Source organism: Mastomys coucha, unplaced genomic scaffold (assembly GCF_008632895.1).
Source record: "Mastomys coucha isolate ucsf_1 unplaced genomic scaffold, UCSF_Mcou_1 pScaffold7, whole genome shotgun sequence".
NCBI lineage: Eukaryota > Metazoa > Chordata > Mammalia > Rodentia > Muridae > Mastomys > Mastomys coucha.
This window is the reverse complement of record NW_022196913.1, coordinates 18,196,885-18,216,109: the sequence shown is the minus strand read 5'-3', so window position 1 is coordinate 18,216,109 and position 19,225 is coordinate 18,196,885. Positions and strand designations below refer to the sequence as shown.

General features: G+C 47.3%; 1 protein-coding gene across 2 annotated transcripts in view; it reads right to left on the bottom strand.

Annotated features, from left to right (window-relative positions):
* Gng4 (G protein subunit gamma 4) overlaps positions 1-15,105 on the bottom strand; it is a 37,944-nt gene extending 22,839 nt beyond the window's left edge. The window contains exon 1 of one of the 2 annotated variants that reach the window (XM_031359056.1): positions 14,945-15,105. The gene's annotated coding sequence lies outside the window, so the exon portion shown is untranslated. Of the gene's footprint in view, positions 1-14,409; positions 14,757-14,944 lie in introns of those variants that run through there. The other variant, XM_031359055.1, reaches the window with a different exon arrangement.
* Positions 15,106-19,225: the final 4,120 nt, after the last annotated feature.

Genomic DNA, 19,225 nt, shown 5'->3' with positions numbered 1-19,225 from the left:
GCATAGACAGAGAGAGAAACAGTGCTCGAGTGAGCAGTTTTCAACACCTAAGGATTTATTTTATTAATTTTTAGTATGACATGTTTCAAATACAGCAAAGTGGAAAGAACAGATCACATGACTTTAGGAGTTACTTTGAACAATTGTTTATCTTTTACTATGTTTAGTTTCTACAGTGCTCTTAAAAATATAAATTTTACTTTTTTATTTATCATACAGGGATACCATATATTTTCATGATCTTCACTTCCACTCCTCCCGCTAGCTCCTCTCAGACTCACCTCCCATCACCCACTACCTCTCAACCTCATGCCTGTTTTTTTGTTTGTTTGTTTTTTTGTTTTTTTGTTTTTTTTTTGTTGTTGTTTTAAATATAGTCCACTGAGTCCGGTTCGTGCTGCCTAGACACTCCTGAATATCCTCACCCCTGAAGGGAACTCCAGGAAAACAGATGCCATCCCACCCAGACAAGACCTGGATCTGAGAGGATACACTGTTTCCTCAGCCTCCTCATGGGAGCCTGATTGCTCAAGAACTCCAGCATGAACCACTGTGCAAATTAAATACTATGACAGGGAACTTTGGTATATTTTACAGCGTGGGCCTCAGTCATTCAATTTACATTGTGGCATCTCCAGCTCCAATAATAGCTACTCTCACACAGATGCCAAACAAACACAGGACAAAGAAGCCCAAAGTGATATCTACATACAGTATTTGAGGCTCCTTTCCAGCTGCTCCAGGGCTGAATGTTATTTACCAACCAGAGCCCATTTTTACTGTAAGTAGGTTGCCTGGCAACGTAGCTGACATGCAATATCTTATCTGGTTTCTAGGGTATGGAGGCACAATAATGGCTTTCCAAACCCCAGTGTCCTAATCCCTGGACTCTGTGGACATGTTGTGTTACGTGACACTGAGGAATTAAAGTAGCAGGTGGGATTAGTGCCGTTGACCAGCTGATATTAAGATAGGCAGGTTGTCGTGGATTATCCACTGGGCCTCATGTGATCACAGGGTCTTTATAAGTGAAAGAGGGAGACGTGGAACTTGGTGAGAGCCAGAGATAGACTTGAAAATGCTCCACCCATGGCTTTGAAGGGAATAAGAGCCAAGTTTGTGTTTGTTTAGCCTCCGCCAGCTGGGGGAAGAGAGGTAAAAGACTTTTTGAGACCCTCTCAAGATAACATGGCCAGGCTAGGTCTTGCCTTCAGCTCCTGACGGCCAGGCTAGGCCTTGCCTTCAGCTCCTGACGACATGTTTTGTTTGGACTTCTGACCTCTGGATATGTAATACAGTCAGTCTGTGATGTTTTGTGTACTGTTTGCTGTCATGTGCTCCAGTGTGCTTGTCAGTTGGGATGACTCTGAAAACAAGACAGTACGCTCTAATGAGGAGGGTTCTCAGGCAGCATCGCCTACTTCTGGCCTCTCGATTCTTCCTTCTACAGATCCATCTCTGGCTTTCCCCATCTCTAATCAGGCACACAGAATTACTAGAGTTGACCAACTGTGTATACCCTGTTCCTGGCCATTCACATCTAAGCTGTGAATACACTCTGCGTGGTCATTTAGTGTACTGTACTTTGGAGTAGAGTATTTCCCAATAGCTCATGGGTCAAAGCTTGTTTAACTAAGGGTTACTTTAGAAGGTAGAAGTAGGTGTGTTCTTGAAAGGGATTGTAAGGCCCTGATCTCTTCCTCTTTTTTTCTCTCTGGCTACCAGGTGAAGAGTTTTGCTCTGCCAAACAGGGGATGATTGATCATGGACTGATAACTCAGAAACTGAGAATGGGATTTTAGGTAGCTTAGACTGGCCTCAAACTCACTACATAGCTAAGACTGGCCTTGAACTCCTGATCTTCCTGTCTTGAGTCATAGGATTTCAAGGATGTGCTAACAGCTCATGTCAGATACTGATCTTGTATTTTCATACAACGTTTTTGTCAGGCTTTGTTATTAAAATAATCCTCCCTTTCAAAGCTATGTGCCCTCGTTGTCAAATTATCTCAATATGTTTGGATATAATTAGAATACCTTTCCCCTTAAATGGCTGTTAATACTTTTCTACAAATGCATGTGTTGTTAGAATGTTCTTTGTTAAAAGATCTTTGACTCCAAATTCACATTTGTTAGTGGAAGTCGTACCATTCGGTTTTTCTACTTGTCCTTGTATGAACTTTGAGTGTATCTTCCATGGCATTCAGACATTTAAAGTTGTCAAATTTATGAACATATAATTCTCTCTTAAAAATTATTGGGGGTGGGGCAGGAGTGCCATTTTTGTTTGTATTAGGTCAGAAGACAGCCTGTGGGAGTTGGCTCTCTCTTTCCACCATGTTGATTGTAGGAACTGAACTCAGGTCAGGTCATCAGACTTGGCAGTAAGTGCCTTTTCCCACAGAGTCATCTTGCCTGTACCCCATCAAGTTCTTCCTGACATTTGCCTTTAATATCTGTAGGATCTATAGCGATGCCTCCCTTTCCATGCATGACATTGGTAGTGTGTATTTTCTTTGTCTGAGTCTGCCTAGAGGGCTAATGTTACACATGTTGTCAAAGAATTTGCTTTGATTTCTTTTATTGTTTTGCTTTTTAAGTATTTGTTCCTTAATTTCAGCGTTTTTTTCCTGTTTATTGTTTTCTTCCTCTGCTAGCTTTGGGTTGAATTTTCTCTCCATCTGTTTATGTGTTCATTTATTAAGAGGAGGGCTGTCAATGATTCAGGGTCTTTCTTCTTTTCAAAAACAAACTCTGGTATAAGTGTTCCTGTTAGCACAGCTTTAGCTGAACCCCATATAAATTTATATGAATTCAAAGTATTTTTGAATTTTCTTTGTGATATCCCCTTTGACTCTTGGGATATGTAGAGGTGTGTGTTCTATTAGGTTAGATTCTGACTCCAGTTTAGTTTTCAAAGCCTTTGCAATTGCATGCACGTGACATTCCGAGGTCTGCCAAGATTTTAGTGGTAATATCGATCTGACTTTGGTTCTCAAGGATTTAGCATCTCAGAGCCTGACCTAAACACATTCAGAGATGAGGCTGTAATTCTGTGGTTAACAGAAAGAACCTAGCAGTCCTCTTCTTCCACATTCCTCTCTCCAGGATCATAGGAACCCCTTTCTTGTCTCCTTCGTGGTATAGAGAGGGCTTTTCTTAATGCTATTAGTGCTGAAGTGCTGCCATCTCATCCCAGGCTTACGACAGAGCAAAGCTGTGAGAGAAGGAGAGGAAAGAACCATAAACGTCTCAGTCCTCCGTCCAGAAAGGTGGGCCTCACTCACAGTGTGACACCAGCTTTCCACACTGCAGCTCCCTTTCTGGCCAACTTGGGGCAATGCCATGAAAACTGGGAAAAAACAGACAGGAGATACATCTTCGTTTGGGTGGTTTCTCTTGTGATGCACCTCTTCACAATCCACATACTTTCCTGTGCTTTTTGGGGGCTTCTTGGATCATTCATTGCCTCTTGTGTTTTTCTGGAGCATTAGTTTCAGTCAGCTGAGGGGGGCTGCCATGAGCCGACTCCATCCTGGACACTCTGTAAGTCACTCACTGTGTTGACACCTTTCTGTTCTTGTCTAATTGACACCTACGCAACTCTCATGACCTCCAGGACAGTTTTCCTGGTCACTCCCACCTCCATTGGGTCCTGACAAGCTCACTTTCTGTTCGAGTAACTATTCAAATCTACCCTGCCTTGATCATTGAGTTCCAAGATAAAAAAAAAAATACTCACTGCCTTTATATTTACAATAAACCTTAAGCAGCACAGAGCTGGCTAGCTGCCTACCCCCCATGTTGTTATCTATTTCCCTATCAATAACCCCGAGTTACTACTTACTATGTTTCATCTGGGTTGCTCTTAGCTCCCATTGTCAGCCCTAAGGGCCACACCCTCCTCTCTGTTAACCCATGGCCACTTCTTTCTCCTCCTCTGCATGTTCTTCTTTCCCTCAGGATCTTCTTTAACCCAAAGTCCATGAATCCCACCTGTGTCTCTTCTGCCTGGCTATTGGCTATTGGCATCTTTATTTACCAATCACAATTAACTGAGGGCAGGGTCACTTAGCTAGCATCTAAGAGCAGACTCACACTCTGGGGCAACCAGTTTGGGGACCCCAAATTAGCCTTAGAACAAAAGCAGCATCAGGCCAACCCACTTCAACTCTTTCTCCCTACCAGCCAGCAGCATAGCAAGGGGGAAATCCTCATGTCCCTATTGTTACTGTCTCTTTGGCTCTCCAAGATGATGAGGGAAAGGTGGGATGAGAGCTTTTATTCTGTGCCTGAGTATACAGCAAAGAAATAAAACAGACATCTGAAAAATGTAATCATAAAACTACAGAGACTCTCTGAATGCTGGAGAGGGAGGGAGAGATACTTAAGTCTTTGGGGTTCAGACACAGATGAAACAAACAAGCCAGGAAGAGCCTGAGCTATGGGAGACCCAGAAAGACAGTCTGGTACTTGAGATTATGTCAAGTTCTGTCTCACAGGACATCATCTCCACAGAAAAGCTATTTTTACAATGGGAAGTGACATTTGTGGAGAAATGTAGTCTTGACTTTTCCATGCAATTTTAATTGAAGAAAGAACAATGCTTTCATAGTCCAGCTCCTGTTATTATTGATGAAGGATGGATTTCCTGTAAGTATTCTTAGGGCAAATCATTAATTTTCATATTCATGGAAAGTCCATCTTTTTCTTTTCATAGGCTGTTTTAATAGGCTTGGTTCCAAAGTTTGAGGACTGTGCCCTTTATAAGTATACTTCCTGTTGCACTTGCTTCCAGTGAGGTGTCTCAGGGCATAGCAAAGCTTTGCCTGCTGTCTGTCTGTACCACAGTTCTCAGGTTCCTTCATCAGCTTCCAATGTGCCTTGGCTTATGGTGCCACTGAGAACAGGATCCTAAACAGCAGAAAAGGATTGGCAATGAGGTGCTGCTCTTAGGAAAGTTGTAACACATGGCTGACTGCAGCCTGGGGACAGCTGGCCTCTAAGGGGATTCATGGAGAAGCAAGAATCTGCTTAGGACCCAGTAGGAGAGGTACTTGTTGGTGTAGGCAGCCGCCAGGCTGTAGAAGCAGTGCTAATAGATGGTATTTGGGCTTTTAGAAGAGGGACAGAGTATGGAGGCATGTCCTTTGGAAACAGACCTTGTCACCTACATGAGGATCCACAAACAGCATCCTTTCCCTGCTCTCTCTTTTTGCCCTGGGATGATGCTCTTCAATCTCATCTTCCCAGACTTCTTTTGCTTCTTCCCTAGCTCTTTTAAAACACAGACTTTTTTGAGAGAGAGAGAGAGAGAGAGAGAGAGAGAGAGAGATTACAGATTTTTAGTCTAGCCACAAACTCACAGTGTAGCGAGGAACAAACTTGAACTTCCGATCCTCCTGTTTCTACCTCCTAAGTGCTTGAATCATAGGCATATGCTACTATATCTGGTCTGCCTAGGGCAGGGATTGATTCCTAAGGCTTTGTGTTGGCTAGGCAAGCACTCTAACAACTGAGATACACCCCAACTGCCTCCTCCTCTTTTGGAGATGGGGATAATATGTCATGTCACCCATCAAATTCACTATGTAGTTGAGGCTGGCCTTAATTGATCCTCTTGCCTTCACTTCCTAAGGTCTGGGGTTGCATAAATGTATCATCATGCTTCACTTAGTTACACAGCAGTTTTGGATTCACAGAAAGACTGAGCACAAAGCACAGAGTTCCTATACACCTTTGAGGTCCTCCCCCAGGATCCCCCACAAACAGCACTACACACCAGAGCCAAGCCTTTGTGACAGTCAACACTGACAAGTTTACACCAGGGTTCACTGTTAGTAAGTGTTCTGTAGGCCTGTCTGTACAAATGTGTCACATGTATCCACTTGGATGGCATCCTACAGAATAGACTTTTGGCCTTAGAATCTCTGTACGTTGTTTTCTACAACTCCCCCAGGTAGTTATTAATCTTAAAAAGTATTTGTTACTGTGTGTGCAAGTTGTGTAAATGTGGCCATGCATGTGCCATGGCACACAGGGAGTCAGAGGACAACTGTGAGGTTAGTTCTCTCCTTTTGCCTCTGCATGTGTCCTAGGGATAGAACTCAGGTCACCAGGCTTAGCAGCAAGCACCTCTACCCACTGAGTTCTTTTGTTGGCCCCAGTTGATACTTTTATTGTCTCTGTAGCTTTGTCTCTTCTAAAATGCCATGTAGGGGGACCACAGTCTGCAGTTTTGCCAGACTGGCTTCTCTTGCTTAGCAACATGTTCCTCTGTGTCTTCTCAAGCCTTGTACATGCAAACCAAGCATCCCAGAGGAGCCCCAGATCCAGTAGCTCTGGCACATAGGGTTCCCATCTAAGCAAATTCAACTCAACATTAATAGTAAGAGGAAACTTTAGTTTAATGGACCAGAAACCAATGTCTAACCCCTCTAAGTAAGGACTTTCCACATTAGCCAACCAAATGGATGAAGCTGATTCATGTCAGGGGTTGAATAGACAGAGATAAGGTTTTGTCCACATGCATTCCTTCTGAAATATACACTACCCACTGTGGCTGCAGAATGGCTTGCAGACTGTGCTGTGAATAGGTTGATGGGCCAACAGATGTAGCTTGAATATTCAGAAAAGGCACTTTTCCAGTGGGGAAATACATGAGGAGCCATACATACTTGCCACAGACTCTATTTCCATCTTCAGTTACTCATGTGACTCAACCAAGATTCCATCTTTCTGCATTTTCTTTGTCATTCTCTTGCTTCAAGACAGTGATAATAAAACAAAATGCCATCGGGGGGAACAGAACCAATGACACAAACTGACAAATTCATGGTCTGACAGATGCTGTCACATGTCTCCTCCTCCTTTCCAGAGCAAAGACCAAGTTAATTGCTTGATCCTGAAAGAAAAGACCTACTAGTGTAGTTTCATTGTGGATTCAAAGACTGCCTCACACCAAAATGACTACCAGAAGTCAACCTCCTCAAGAGAGTGAGGAAGCACAGGCTCTGACGGCTGCCACCCGCCAACGCAACGCCATGAGTCACCTGTTACACACAGTACAAAGAGCTCCCCACAGTAGTTTTCTTTGCAGACAAGACTCATTTATGTTGCTCAAGTACTCCATGCATGGAAGAGAATATTTTAGCAGTAGTGGAGAGTAAATGGGACACACAAAACAAGTCTGCAAGTGACCTAGATATTTTCCAGGAAATAAGATGTGCAAGCTGACCCGGCTATTTCTTCAAGGTGCTGACAGCCCAGGGAAGATCTGAAGCAATGCAGGTCTACTTACAGTGACCTGTCTCTGTAAGCAGTACAGGGGCAGCAGGCAATGTTAGGCTGGGCCAGAGGCAAGCAGGGAAAATTCCATCCCCTACCAGATGACAGAGTCTGGCTTCTGTGCCAGGGCTCCACTGTCGAGTGTCTTTCTGAAAGGGGGACATTCTACCTCCCCAGTTGGTAGACAGTGGCAGATACTGCTGCACTGAGCAGCCAGGCAGGCAGTCTTCCTTCTCCTCCACTAAGATCTGTTACTTTAGCACTTCTGTGACTCAGTCCCTGACAGAACATCTTAGATAGGCATTATTTCTTTTATCCCTCAGTTTCCCTGGGCTCTGTTCACATCATGGTGGGCAGGAGACAGAGAGAGCAGACACAGGAAAGGGCCAAGGTAAGGCCAAAGCTCTAAGCGACACACTCCAAGTGGCTCTACTCCCTCCAATAATGAACCCATGAAAGGAGATTGATTATACGGTGGTGCCATAGAGTAACTGCTTCTGGAAATCCCATTATAGACAAGGGATATAGTCACTAAACTTCTAGGCATGAACCCATCAGGTTGACAATCAACATTTACCATTCCAGAGCCATGTTCTGGTCAAATGTCTGGTAGTGACTTGGGTCTGGGTCTCTCTGCTCAGCACCACAGAGCTACTGCTGCTTCTGTGAGAGGAAGCCATAGTGGGAAAGTCTGTATTGGGGAGTCCCAGAGCTCTGAGGAGGGGTGGTTGTTAGGGGTGATGGCTGGATCTCCTATAGAGAAGGCCTGCCCTACTCAAGACAGGAGAGGGATCTATAATTGGGACTGGAGAGGAGACCTGAGCTCTTTAGGTGTGGTGCCATGCTGTGCTCACTGGTAACTGTCCTGCATGGCAGGGACAGGTAAGGCCATGTAGAAAATGGAAGCCCAGAGAGACACAGGCAAGATAGGTGATATAAGACTCCAGAGGAAGGGCCTGTGGAAACCATCTGGCTTAGTTTTCCAGACCTGCTGGTTGCAAAACATACAGATTCCTAATCTAGACCCACTGAGTTAGAATGACCAGAGTGGAAATTAAAGTTGTATTTCAAAATGTAGCCCAAAGTTTACAGAGCTAGATGTGGGACTGGCTGCTGGATCGAAGATGGACTCTCTAGATGGACTGAGCTGCAAGGTGTTGGCTCTTAAAGCTAGTGTAGAAAGGTGAAGGGAATGACCAGTGCTCTGAGAAACAAAGGCACCTACGTGCCATGAGGAATGTGCTGGCAGCATCTTCCATCTCACTGCTTTCCCAAGATGTTCACCATGCTTCCTACCATGGCCCTGGGTTTCTCTTGGTACTTGGTATCTAGCTGTCTAGAATCACTGGACCCTACATCCTAGTCTGGACCAGGATTAGCACCTGAATATAAAGTCATCCCTGCAGGCTAATGTGCAGAGGCCTTGGTGATACACAATTTTGGGAGGTAGGGTCTAGTTGCAGGCAGTAGATCACTGCAGACATGCCTCTGAAGGGCACACATTACTCTCAGCCCCTTGGTCTTCTTCTCTGGGGTAAGTAGCTTGCCACCCCAATTCCTGCTGTGGCAATGGAGCCACCATGGACTGACACCTCTGAAACCTAGAGCCTAGTAAATCCTCTTGTTCATGCCAGGTTTCTGTGATAGAGACAGAAAACCAGCACAGCGGTGCTTCTGCAGATCCCCAGTGCAGAGAGTTTATTTCAGAGTAAGAGAAGCTACGTCCCATGTGTAATGTGGCTCCTCCTCCAGCCTGCTATGCCCTCTCTGGGCATATTTCTTGTCCCATGTTTCTTGCACCTAGTATGTCTCAAGAAGCTCATTTTTTTGTTGAAATGACCTGAGTTTTTAAAAAATGATTTATTTTTATTTTATGTGCATTTGTTGTTTTACCTGCTGGTGTGTCTGTTGGGTCCCCTGGAACTGTGGTTACACACAGTCGAGAGCCACCATGTTGTGCATTAGAAGTTGAACCTGAGTCCTCTGGAAGAGCAGCCAGTGCTCTTAACTGCTGAGCCATCTCTGCAGCCTGACTTTTGAGTTTCTTGCTTCTTATGGGTGATGGTAAGACTAGGCAGACCGGGAGTTAGCTGTGAGGGGACCAAGGACAGGGCAGCTGAACCTTAGTAGTTAGCTGTGCCTCCAAATGGTTAGAATACCCGTCTATGGTTAAACATCCTGGAGACTGAAGCTAGATTCTTCCCTCTGTATCAGAAACTAGGATATCAAGGGGGCAATTTCCCAATTCTCACATGAATACTAACAAAGGGTCTGGACTCTCAGGAGACCTTCACCTCATTATAATATCATTTGCATTATTGTTTTGACACCCTTTGAGAGCTCATTAGGAGGTTCTATCAGGGATTGTGGCTACCTTGGACCTAAAAATCGTCCTCTTCTCTGGTGGAAGGTCATCCACCTGTATCTGGGAAGGCTGGCTTCTTAAACCAACGAAGTGCAGAACTTCAAAAGGGATGGATGCAGAGCCTTGAGGGAGGTAGGGCTCACACACCTTGTCAGCCAGATCAGCCAAATCAACCACATAGCCTTGACTCCCCTTGTGGGCTTTTCAAGGAGGTTACAGGAAAGAAATACCCTACAGGATCATCACTCCACAATACAGGATCCAGTGGGCTGCATCCACCCATCTGGGTTAGCCTCTACCCATCTGGGTTAGCCTACTTTACTCTTTCTCTGGAGTGTACTATCATTTTTCTTTCATAAGATATACTTTTGCTTAAACTATCTGTGTTTTTTTTCCTGCTGAATTCTTTCCTTTGAGAAATCTTCACCCTATATGTGAGAACAACCCCAACCCCCAAATGCACATCCATTGGGCAGGAGCCATGTGCTTCTCTCTACTGCTTACATCTTTTTTTCTGCTGTATCATCCCTGGCACTGATAAAGTACAGTGAGAAAAGCCAACTGAGCTGTCCAGATTGAGGAACTAAGAGCAGTACACAGTAACTATGTGTGTACCTTCAATGGTAGGAGAAAGGTGAACCCTAGGAATCTGGGATGCCAGGATAGAGACTGGACATGCTTACTGGGCTGTTCATTGAGTGTGTGCAAAAAGGTCCTAAAAGACACACACAGAAGACAAAGGCAGGAAGAGAGGCAAGGAGTGACATGGTGAACTGCCACAGGGGAGGACATGGTGGGGGCACGGGGCCTCCAGAAGATGGCAGCATCTCCTCTTCAGGTAAAACTCAACTGAAGAAGTTTGTGATACTGAGTGAGTCCTGCTCATAAATCTACACCTTCCCCTGCCAAGAAAGAGTTCAGAGGACGTTGTCATTCATTTGTTTCTCTTGAGGTCACTAAAGGCATTGAATTCTCCACTTACAACTCCCCATCGCCCTTCTCAGACACGGTCCATCTCCATCCTTGCCCTGGAGGGTCAGAGAGTCTGGCAGTCTACTCCAGAACACTCTTGCCCTCAAATTCCACCACACATGCCTTCTGGACTTGGCTGTATTTGCTTGGCTGCAGGCTGCCTCTTCTAGACAATCACAGGTGGAGCACTGGGTATGTACCCAGAGGTGTGTATACCCTGGCGCTAAGAGGCAAGATAGCTGTGTACCAGGAGGAAAGGATTTCCCCATGATAGCTGAATACGACTGAACGTGATCAACTCACTTCCCCTTAGCATGCCACGGGGAATGGGCTACAGAAAGGACCAGCATAGGACTTTTAGGTAGTATAAGACATCAAAAATGGCTTCTCAATCAGGCTGGAAAGACTCTATAGTGGACACAAACAATGGGCAAGTCCAACTGTCCACACAGATAAGAAAAGGATGTGTTAGCTCCAGATACCAGGCGTTGGAGAGTCCTGGACTACCACAGCCCTTAGCAGTAGTAGGTTAGCAGAAATGCACAATTTTCTTTGAGCAGTGTAACAATCACATTGGGGGCATGTGGCCCCCTGCAGAGTGATCCATGCTGTGCTACCATACAGGGGCTGGCCGCGCCTGTGCCCACACTGTGCTCACACCAGTGCTCTGCCTCCTGAGCCTGACCCCTCTGTGAATTTGCTCCTCACCTTCCCAAGAGCTTCTGGTAACAGTGGGACCACTGTCAACCCGTTTTGCTTCTTCTGTGGATCTATCCTCCTTTTCTGTTTTCTAAGCCAAGTCTCCTATTTGGACAGCTTAGAGGGGTTGAAGAAAAGGCCTTAGGAGTTGTGTCTCAGACACAACACCAGGAGGAACCAATGGGAAGAAGGACACAAAAGCATGGTCAGCGTCAGCTAACAACTCATGGGCATGGCATGCACATGTGCAGAGGAGAAGCAGTCCCTCAGACCTCAAAGGACAATGAAACTGTTTCTCCTACCTCTTAGGCCTCTTCACAACCTCAGTACACATCCCAAGAGGGACAGCTGACCCAACCTCTTAGTGGGAACTTTAAGGAGAAAAAAAGGACATATCTTCATCTTTGGGAAGAGCCACATCCAGCCTCAATCACTCACTCTTCTCCACGTGGCTCAGTCATATCCCTTGTCATCTCTACATACTTTCATTCACTGAAGTCCCCACCCCCACCGAGGGCACTGCCAGAACGCTTGCCAACTACGATGCTTTGCAAACCCCCAACCCAGCAAGTGTCACATGAGGATCAACTGAGGCTATTCTCATCATGTACCCAGCTCCTCAGCTCTAGGCCTGCCCACTTGGGCTCCTGCCCTGCCTGCTTCTGATAGGCTCAGTCTTTGTGGATCTGCCTGTAGACACCCCAAGACCTCAAGGGCACATGATTTACTGTGTCTGCCCTACTACTTATGTGTCTGCACCCTTGAGGGCAGCAAGAACCCACCTATAATAAGCAAACCAGCTTTCAGACAGTCCTATCTGCCAGAGACTTCAGCAGCTGCTGCCGCAATGGCCCCATAGCTTAGTGCACTGATCTCTTTACACATGTCCCGATTCTTCCACATGAATCTTTCAGGAGCTTTTCTTGCCTCTGCTTTGTTCCCTCTGTGGACACTCTATTTGTGTTTTCCCCTCCCTCCAGTTTCCTATCCTTAGTTTTTAGGTAGCCACTTAAAGCCTTCCAGCAGCACGGTCCTACGGTGACACTTATGTGGTTTCTCTGACTTTAAGTGAAAATCTCTGTGATATCCAGTGTTGATGTTTTTGGAGAATTTAAGATGCTTCAGTGTTTGGTCTAAGAAAACTCAACGAGTATCTGTGACCCCAAAACTAAAAGTCTCAAAGCTTGAATTTGTCTAAAGGTAATAAAGATGTTGCAAAGGAAGAAAAGAAAAGAAAATCATGAGATTGGATAGCAGAATGTAGATTTTAAAAAAATCAGACATTGCTTCAAATTTCCCCCAAAGGAAGCTCCTAATGCATACTGTTAACACCCTCCTCTTGTCAAGCAGAGTAAAGTGAGACAAAGTCAGAAAGGTGGCAGTGGGATCTGGCAGTGAGGAGACCCAGATTTTGGCCAGCTGCTGGGCTGCACTCCTGACAGGTACTGAGTGTGACTGTGTTCTGGGTAGAAGCAAACACAGCCCCTCTCGGTCCCAGGTGTCTAGTGAACCCGAGACAGGTCAAAGGCAAGGGCCCTGCACCATCTGAAAATCCACAATTTTGAAGAGTGTTTGAGATTTGGGGGCTTTGGGGATGGCCATTCTTCAGACACTATGAAATGAACAAGGGAAATCTCCCCTCTGGGTACTTCCTCCCAAGAAAAGAGGGGAAGGTAGCTAGGCAGACAGCCATGAACTGGTCAGGATGGCCCTCCCTTCCCTGTGCAGTTTCCTGCCCAATCCCTCCATTGCTTCCTCCCTAGGTTTTATTAGAAGGGGAAAGGACTGGGGCCCAAGGGTTGCAGGCCCCACAGCTCTCAACCTGAGAGTCCCTTGGCTAGCAAAGCACCCCAGTAGATTCCACATTCTCATCAACACCTCTCAGCAGGCCGGAGAACCCCAAGTGCAGTTTACAAGCACCTTGTCTTGTTTCTCAGGACTGAAAGCACCAGGTCTCCCCCACCCCACCCCCAAGTGGTCAATCCCAGGTTAACAGGACCAGAGAAGGAGGTGGCTGCCTTCCTAGTCGCAAGCCAACATGAGGAAAAGGGCGGTGGTGCCCCAGTAATGAAGAGCCAGCCAGCCTGCACGCAGCCCGAGTGCCTTGCTGCAGCTGTGAGGGCATCACACCTCGCTTTGGAGCAGACGGAGGCAGGAGTAATGCTTTTTCACCGAAACCCCGGCACAGCCTCGCAGACTTGCTCTGGCTGAAATGCCAGCCTGTCTGGTGCCAGCCTTTTACAGACCCGCGAGGCCTGGGAACCGAGGACAGGATTTATCTATCACTGGATCAAACTTTCACATTTGGAAGTATCCTCACTCACATCTTAGCTCAAAATACACGACAAGAAGGAGACTAGTCTAAATGAAGGAGCCTTTTGCAGCCATAACTGGCATCTTGCCTCATTATTTCCCAGGAGACTAAAAATTAAAGCAAAACTCGCTCTCCCATAGCTATGCCCCGTGAGCTCAGCAGAGCGTTTCAGCACCTGCTTCGGGGACAGTCGCCATCGAGAGGGTGGGCACAAACTCGCCCAGGTCACCACGCTCTTCTCCCCTCTACCCGAGGCAGTTGCCCCGGCGTCGGGAAACAGAGGGCGTCTGCGAACCACCGCCAAAACATTGCTCCAAACAAAATGATCAGTGGCCATGCCATCCATCTCCTGTGGTCCTCTGCACGGGGCGGGGTTGGGGGTGGGTGGGACGAAGGGGCGTCCTTTATGATCATGGCCGGCCATAAGGGACCTCTACGCCCCACTAATGAAGAAGGGTCCCGTGGGAGCCTCGGCCCTCCTCGATCCCCGGGGATTCGGCAGTGTCCCCCGAGGCCCGGGCTACCTGTGGACATTAGGGAGGCTCAGGCTGGAGGTGCCCGCGGCCGTGCACCAAACGGCCGCCACCACAACGAACCACAGGTCTTTGTGACGCTTGCCGCCGCGGCACCTCCAGGGAAGACCCAGGGGCTAGAATGTCTCTTCAGTTCTGAGACTTTTGCTTTTGCCCACGGTCTCACGGAGCTGTCGGGGCCCGGGTCGAGGTTCCCCGACGAGGCGCCGCGCCCTCCCGGGGGGCTCGGGCGCCACTTACCGCAGCCGGCGCTGCTCAGACGCGGACTGGGTCCCCGGCGCGGCGCTCGACGGGGGTGGCCAGGCCAAGCGGCATCGCGAGCCCCGGGCTCAGTGAAAGCGCGCCCCGCGTCGCCACCCGCGGGGTCCCGGACCACAGAAGATCCTGCGCGTCTGGGGAGGAAGGGGGGCGCGGCGCGCAGCCCAAGCCACAGCAAAGCCACCCGCAAGCGGGACCTCGGGTCTGCGCAGTGGGCCCACGGGGTGCAAGACGGTGACCCCCAACCCTCGCCTGCTGCGCCACGCTGGCCGCACCCACTCCCTAGCACCCACTCCGCAGCAGGTCTCCTCCCGCGCCGGGAGGGGCCGGGAAATCCCGCCCGCCGCCGCCGACGTCACTGGTGCGTCACTGGGGCTCCCACTCCGGGCACCGCGCGCCCCTAGTCCCGGGCCTCACCCCAACCCGCCCTCCCAGGGAGCGCGCAGCCTTGGAGGGTTCATGGCTCAAGGCAGATCCCCAAGTGCAGAGTGGGGACCGCCAGCTCAGGGTACTTCACCTGGGGACACCTAGGGTGCCTCACGCCGAGGAAGGTGGGCGCTGTTAGCGCAGATGCTGAACATCTGGAAATACGCACCAATCTTACGCAGACGTCGCTAAGCAACGCGGGCAAGACCGCCACCCGGTCTAGCTTGGCAGAGCAGCTGCCTCCCAGCCAGTCACAAGGGTGCGAGTGGACAGCAAGGAACTGCTGCCGCGGGGAATCCTGGCGACTCCCAGCGGTGAGTTGGTCATGGCCGGCCAAGCCTCTTCCTAATGGAACTGTGTTTTGTGTGTCTCATTGTAAACCGATGAATTACCAAACTCTTCTTCCTTGAGACACAGCTTCAAGCCACGTCTGTTTTTCAACTCATGAAATAACACAAAGCCTCTGAAGACAGAAGCAGAGAAAACATTTCAGGCAGTGGATGCATAAAGGAGGCCGTATTACCTCTGTCTAAACACCACTGACGGATTTTTTTTTTTTTTTTTTTTTTAAATCTTCCTTCCTCTTGTCCACCTTCCCTAACTATCCCTGTAGAAAGTGACACTAGACAGGGTGCCTTAGATTTTCACAGATCTGATATGCCTCCCGGTACCATGGACAGAGGTGCACTTTGGCTGAGTGGAACTACCCAGAGAGGCCAGAAAGACCCAGTAGGGTGGAAAATCACACTGATTGTCTTCACAGTTCTCAGGAGTCCCTTTAGGCCTCAAGATTAAGTGACAGGGCAACGATTTAGCCAGGAATAGTCACAAGGCAGAGACTGAAACCCTATAGTCACTACAGTTGAAAATTCAAGCAGCACAGAACTGTGTCCACTATTTTTACTCTTGGATCCACCGTCTCTCCTGCAGTCCCTGGCTCAGTTGTACACTGTTCCCATAAACCAGCTGCAGGAAAGTTGACCATAGGTTTCCTTTTCCCAGAATTTGAATGAGTTGGTGCCAACTGTTCAATTGTATGGCATGTCAATAGATAAACTCTCTGGTTGGCTGGGTGGCCCCTGGGACGACTCCATGTCTCCCAGGCCCTTTCTTGTCTTACAGACATACAGACCAATATTCAGCCTCTAGGGGCTCTGGAGGGAGAAGTTGTATCCCTTTGGGCAACCTCCTATACAAAGACCCTACCTTCTTCTAGGAACAGCCCTTCTGGGGGCCAAATGAGTAACACATTGGGCCACTGGGAGACATTAAATATCCTAAGTTTATCATGATCAAGGATAATTAAAAAAAACAGAGTTGATTTAGTGTTGGGTACAAGGGTAGAAGGACAACTGACTCAAAGAGACCAATTGCTTCTGGTACAGCAGACAACAATTGAACTTTCAAGGCTCAAAAAGAGATCTAAATAAGAAATTTTCAGTCGATCTAAATAAATGTAGCTGTGATAACCTCTGATAGGACATATGTGTTCAACTCATATGTGTCATTCTCAATCTTATTTAACAAGTGGCTTTTGTCAAGATATGTATGGGAGCAACAGGAAAGGAATCTAAGTTATTCAGCCACTATGACAACTATAGTGTAGATTTAACTAAAACCTCAGAAAACAACACACACACACACACACACACACACACACACACACACACACAAATTTGAACTGGATTTTAAAAACGATTTGGACAAGATCAAAATTTGAGAATGAAAAGAAGGCTTCCTGTGATCAGCCAATAGAAGCTGAGTGAGACCAGCTTATTTCACATTGGGAATGAGCCAAACCTGTCACAGGGTCATCTTTTAAACACCCACCTCTCATCGGCTCTGCTGAAGAACCTCCCAAGGCTACCAGCCTCAGTCTTCAGAGGCCTGTGTTAACAGGATTTCCCTCCAGTAGCAGCAGGGTATGCCTTTCTGCCCATGCCATGTAATGTGCAGTACATTTACATGGTTTCATTTTATTTTAGCAACTGGAGCTGCTTCCATGGTTTTTACATTGGACATACCTGGAAGAAATATCTGATAGGCCATGCATGTTACAGGGCTCTATCTGAGTGTCTTTTTTCCTCATCTCTTTTGGCCTTAAGGCTGAACTGCCCTTTTAAATGGCAAGTCTCCATCCCCCATCTCTCCTCCCTCCCCTGCTTCTCTGAGGAAGGTGATAACTAACCAAGCCTGCTGGTTTTTGAAGTGTCTAGGTTTCATAATGCCTAAAATGTTGCCCTGATTTGAAGAATTCTCAGGGGAAAAAATGGTAAAGCTGTCCAAAACACAACACATTTGGGAACAATTTGAAACATGTTTTGCTTATGTAGGGACCAGCAGGGAACAGCTAAAGGGTAATCAGCAATGAAAGAGGCTCCAGAGAAAGATAACTCAACCTAAAGTAAAACCGTGGTGCCATTTTCTTCTCTTCCTACCTTTCTGAACCTTCCTTATGGACACTGTATGTAGCTCTTCTTTGTTGAGGTGGGGCATTAGCAAGTTATCTAAAACAGTGGGAACCAGAGAGCTAGGAAAGAGCTCTGAAGGGCTGGGGAACATCTGGCCTCTTTCCTTTCTACATCCTTAGATATGCAAACAGGCAGGCGGAGGGAGGACGGGGGACTGGCAGGCTCACACTAGTAAAGCACTGCTGCTGAGTTCCCCGGGACAGAAAACCCCTAAAGCAGATTGAAAAGCTGCAGCGCACCGCAGATGCAGATGCCGGCAGAGGAGCAGCAGTTCTCACCCTTGTGCCTCCTGTGACTGCAGACCTGATACTCGGGCTGGGATACAGGAAGATGTTCCTTTCCATCCCTCGCCTGGGCCTGAGGCTGGCACCGAGGTCTTGGAATGTGTGCTATTCCGACACTCTGATGTCTCGGTTCACTTATATTTCTATCCATACCTGGGCACAGGGGTACATGCATGTTATCCTAGAGCTCAGGAGGATTGGAAGTTTCAGGCAACCCTAAGATACACAGAAACCTTGTCTTACCAAATAAGGGCTGGGAATGTGGCTCAATGGTCGGGGGCTCTCTAGATCACCTCCACCTGCGGCTTCTCACCAGCCTGTAATGACCAGGAGGCAGAGTAGCTGGACTATCACAACCTCAGCTCTATTCTCAATTCAGGACTGCTACAAGGAGAGGGACAGACACAAAGTGAGAGGCTGGTTTGGGAACTGATGTGTAAAGTTCATTTAAGGATACAAAAGGTTGAAATCGAGCATTTTAGGACAAAAACTAAAATTAAGGAATGGGAGCTGCCTTATCTATTCCTAGTGGTAGAAATTTATAGGCCAAACAAAAAGAACAGATGGGGCTTCTTAAAAAGCCACTGTTGTGTGAACTTTCCCGAGGAAACAAGAACAAACATCTCACCTCAGATAGGACCCCAGAGACAGAAACAAATGGTTTAACTCAAGTTTAGAATGATGAACCAACGTGTTTAATTGGGGTTACTTACAGAAGCATGGATACCACTGAAGGAAAAAAAATTCTCCTCCTGTAACTCTTAAGTATCAATAGGAAGGGGCATGGCCTTGTGAGCCTCTCCTCAGAGCAACCATTAGCCATCAATTGTCTGGTAGGGGTGGGAGCTTGTGAGACCCTCCTCCTGCAAGGTTAACTATCAATAAACCTTTACGTGGGCAGTTAACCAGAGCCTGTCAACTGACCAATCCTCAGAAAAGTGGGGCTTTGTGAGCACCTCACCCCTTACAGCCATTATCTGCCTATAAATGCTCAGGTTGGGGGAGAGAGACTGTTGCTTGTGAGCCACTCCCTATTAGCAACCATTATCTATAAATCCTTGGGGCAGGGATGGCTTTGGGGCTCTCTCCCCAGAGTGACAGAAAGTTAATGGGCCCAGTCTCATGCAGGTTTCCTGAGAGTAATCACAATGATTTAAAGTTAAAAAAGACAAGGGACAGGACAGGCCCAAAGGATAGCATCACACCACACCCCACTTTCTTCTTCAGTTCTTACATTATCTTCATTCCTTCTTCCGCAATGTTCCCTGAGACTTATGCACAATATAGATGTCTCATTTAGGGCCGAGCATTCACATCACTTATTCTCAGCTGCTCTTCTGCTCTTCTGACCACTTATGAGTCTCTACAGTCATCACTGCCCACTGCAAAAAGTTTTTCAGACCCAACCTGACTAACCTCACTAACTATGGGGGTAAAAATAAGTGTTTATAAAGCAATATGAAAGGCACATCATGTCCAGTTAGTTAGCAGAAGCACAGCAGGAGCTTCTCCAGTAGAGCCTAGGAGCTTCCCCAGCACAGGTGTTTGCCGAGGTATGGGGTTCCCTCCTGTGAGGCTGGCCTCAAATCCAACTAGAAGGTAGTTGGTTGAGTCTGT